The sequence below is a fragment of the Epinephelus moara genome, chromosome 10 (assembly GCF_006386435.1).
Source record: "Epinephelus moara isolate mb chromosome 10, YSFRI_EMoa_1.0, whole genome shotgun sequence".
Classification (NCBI taxonomy): Eukaryota; Metazoa; Chordata; class Actinopteri; order Perciformes; family Serranidae; genus Epinephelus; species Epinephelus moara.
In genome coordinates this window covers 2726681-2731620 of record NC_065515.1, presented here as the reverse complement: position 1 = coordinate 2731620, position 4940 = coordinate 2726681, and the positions used below count along the sequence as shown (strand labels likewise).

At 32.0% G+C, this 4940-nt stretch overlaps 1 protein-coding gene across 1 annotated transcript in view; it reads left to right on the top strand.

Annotated features, from left to right (window-relative positions):
* LOC126397092 (ephrin-A2-like) overlaps nucleotides 1-4940 on the top strand; it is a 113239-nt gene that overhangs the window by 91358 nt on the left and 16941 nt on the right. The window lies entirely within an intron of this gene.

The following is a 4940-nucleotide window of genomic DNA, read 5'->3' as shown; positions in this document are numbered from 1 at the left end:
GACGACATGCTATACTATGGCGTTTTTTCATGATTTTCAACGACATGCTATACTATGACGTTTTTTCATGATTAATGACCACATGCTATACCATAAAGTTTTTTCATTGATTTTGGACGACATGCTATACTGTGACGTGTTTTCATGATTTTCGACGACATGCTATATTATGACGTTTTTTCATGATTTTGGACGACATTCTATAGTATGACGTTTTTTCATGATTCATGACGACATGCTATACTATGAAGTTTTTTCATGATTAATGATGACATGCTATACTATGACTTTTTTTATGGTTGTTGACGACATGCTATACTATGACGTTTTTTCATGCTTAATGACGACATGCTCTACTGTGACGTTTTTTCATGATTTTGGACGACATGCTATACTATGAAGTTTTTTCATGATGAATGATGACATGCTATACTATGACTTTTTTTTATGGTTGTTGACGACATGCTATACTATGACGTTTTTTCCTGACTTTGGATGACATGCTATACTGTGATGTTTTTTCATGATTTTGGATGACATGCTATACTATGATGTTTTTTCATGATTTTGGACGACATGCTATACTATGACGTTTTTTCATGATTCATGACGACATGCTATACTATGACGTTTTTTCATGATCAATGACAACATGCTATAGTATGACGTTTTTTCATGATTGTCGACGACATTCTATACTATGACGTTCTTTCATGATTTTGAACGACATGCTATACTATGACGTTTTTTCATGATTTTGGATGACATGCTATACTATTACGTTTTTTCATGATTTTGGACGACATGCTATACTATGACATTTTTTCATGATTTTGGATGACATGCTATACTATGACGTTTTTTCATGATTTTTGACAACATGCTATACTATGACGTTTTTTCATGATTAATGACAACATGCTATACCATAAAGTTTTTTCATTGATTTTGGACGACATGCTATACTATGACAATTTTTCATTTTTGACAACATGCTATACTATGACCTTTTTTCTTGCTTAATGACGACATGCTATAAGCTATCACGTTTTTTCATGCTTAATGACGACATGCTGTACTGTGACATTTTTTCATAATTTTTGACGACATTCTATACTATGAGGTTTTCTCATGCTTAATGACGACATGCTCTACTATGACATTTTTTCATGATTAATGACAACATGCTATACCATAAAGTTTTTTCATTAATTTTGGACGATATGCTATACTATGATGTTTTTTCATTTTTGACGACATGCTATACTATGACGTTTTTTCATGATTTTGGACGACATGCTATACTCTGACGTTTTTTCATTGATTTTGGAAGACGTGCTATACTACGTAGTTTTTTTCATGATTTTTGACGACATGCCATACTATGACGTTTTTTCATTGATTTTGGAAGACGTGCTATACTACGTAGTTTTTTTCATGATTTTTGACGACATGCCATACTATGATGTTTTTTCATGATTTTGGACGACATGCTATACTATGTCGTTTTTTCATGATTTTGGAAGACATGCTATACTATGACATTTTTTCATGATTTTTGACAACATGCTATACTATGACAATTTTTTAATGATTAATGATGACATGGTATACTGTGACGTTTTTTCATTATTTTGGACGACATGCTATACTATGACGTTTTTTCATAATTTTTGACGACATGCTATGCTATGATGTTTTTTCATGATTTTTGACGACATGCTATACTATGACGTTTTTTCATGATTTTTGACGACATGCTATACTATGACTTTTTTTCATGATTTTTGACGACATGCTATGCTATGACGTTTTTTCATGATTTTGGATGACATGCTATACTATGACGTTTTTTCATGATTAATGACAACATGCTATATCATGAAGTTTTTTCATTGATTTTGGACGACATGCTATACTATGACAATTTTTCATTTTTGACGACATGCTATACTATGACGTTTTTTCATGATTTTTGACGACATGCTATGCTATGATGTTTTTTCATGATTTTTGACGACATGCTATACTATGACGTTTTTTCATGATTTTTGACGACATGATATGCAATGACGTTTTTTCATGATTTTGGACGACATGCTATACTATAACAATTTTTCATTTTTGACGACATGCTATACTATGACGTTTTTTCATGATTTTGAACGACATGCTATACTATGACAATTTTGCATTTTTGACGACATGCTATACTATGACGTTTTTTCATGATTTTTGACAACATGCTATACCATAAAGTTTTTTCATTGATTTTGGACGACATGCTATACTATGAAATTTTTTCATTTTTGATGACATGCTATATGTTGACGTTTTTTCATGATTTTGGACGACATGCTATACTATGACATTTTTTCATTTTTGACGACATGCTATACCATGACGTTTTTTCATGATTTTGGACGACATGCTATACTATGATGTTTTTTCATGATTTTTGACGACATGCTATGCTATGACGTTTTTTCATGATTTTGGACGACATGCATGCTATGACGTGTTTTCATGATTTTTGACGACATGCTATACTATGACGTGTTTTCATGATTTTGGACGACATGCTATACTATGACGTTTTTTCATGATTTTTGACGACATGCTATGCTATGACGTTTTTTCATGATTTTGGACGACATGCTATACTATGACGTTTTTCATGATTTATGACGACATGCTATACTATGATGTTTTTTCATGATTTTTGACGACATGCTATGCTATGACGTTTTTTCATGATTTTGGACGACATGCATGCTATGACGTGTTTTCATGATTTTTGACGACATGCTATACTATGACGTGTTTTCATGATTTTGGACGACATGCTATACTATGACGTTTTTTCATGATTTTTGACGACATGCTATGCTATGACGTTTTTTCATGATTTTGGACGACATGCTATACTATGACGTTTTTTCATGATTCATGACGACATGCTCTACTGTGACGTTTTTTCATGATTAATGACGACATGCTATACTATGACGTTTTTTCATGATTTTGGACAACATTCCATACTATAACGTTTTTTCATGATTTTGGACGACATGCTATACTATGACGTTTTTTAATGATTTTGGACGACATGCTATACTATGAAGTTTTTTCATGATTTATGACGACATGCTATACTATGATGTCTTTTCATGATTTTGTACGACATGCTATACTATGATGTTTTTTCATGATTAATGACGACATGCTTATACTATGATGTTTTTTCATGATTAATGACGACATGCTATACTGTGACTTTTTTTTATGATTTTGACGACATGCTATACTATGACGTTTTTTTATGATTGATGACGACATGCTATACTATGACTTTTTTTCATGATTTATGACGACATTCTATACTATGACGTTTTTTCATGATTTATGACGACATGCTATACTATGACGTCTTTTCATGTTTTGGACGACATGCTATACTATGATGTTTTTTCATGATTAATGACGACATGCTCTACTATGACATTTTTTCATGGTTTTTGACAACATGCTATACCATGACGTTTTTTCATTGATTTTGGACGACATGCTATACTATAACGTTTTTTCATGATTTTGGACGACATGCTATACTATGACATTTTTTCATTTTTGACGACATGCTATACGATGACGTTTTTTCATGATTTTGGACGACATGCTATACCATAACGTTTTTTCATTGATTTTGGACAACATGCTATACTATGACAATTTTTCATTTTTGACAACATGCTATACTACGACGTTTTTTCTTCCTTAATAACGACATGCTATAAACTATCACGTTTTTTCATGCTTAATGACGACATGCTGTACTGTGACATTTGTTCATAATTTTTGACGACATTCTATACTATGAGGTTTTCTCATGCTTAATGACGACATGCTGTACTGTGACATTTTTTCATGGTTTTTGACGACATGCTATACCATAACATTTTTTCATTGATTTTGGACGACATGCTATACTATGATGTTTTTTCATGATTCATGACGACATGCTATACTATCACATTTTTTCATTTTTGACGACATGCTATACTATGACATTTTTTCATTTTTGACGATATGCTATACGATAACGTTTTTTCATGATTTTGGACGACATGCTATACTATGGCGTGTTTTCATGATTTTGGACGACATGCTATGCTATGACGTTTTTTCATGATTTTGGACGACATGCTATACTATGACGTTTTTTCATGATTTTTGACAACATGCTATACTATGACGTTTTTTCATGATTAATGACAACATGCTATACCATAAAGTTTTTTCATTGATTTTGGACGACATGCTATACTATGACAATTTTTCATTTTTGACAACATGCTATACTATGACCTTTTTTCTTGCTTAATGACGACATGCTATAAGCTATCACGTTTTTTCATGCTTAATGACGACATGCTGTACTGTGACATTTTTTCATAATTTTTGACGACATTCTATACTATGAGGTTTTCTCATGCTTAATGACGACATGCTCTACTATGACATTTTTTCATGATTAATGACAACATGCTATACCATAAAGTTTTTTCATTAATTTTGGACGATATGCTATACTATGATGTTTTTTCATTTTTGACGACATGCTATACTATGACGTTTTTTCATGATTTTGGACGACATGCTATACTATGGCGTGTTTTCATGATTTTGGACGACATGCTATACTATGACGTCTTTTCATGATTTTGGACGACATGCTATATTATGATGTTTTTTCATGATTTTTGACGACATGCTATACTGTGACTTTTTTTATGATTTTGGACGACATGCTATACTATGACGTTTTTTTCATGATTTTTGACGACATGCTATACTATGACGTTTTCTCATGCTTAATGACCACATGCTATACCATGACGTTTTTTCATTGATTTTGGACGACATGCTATACTATGACA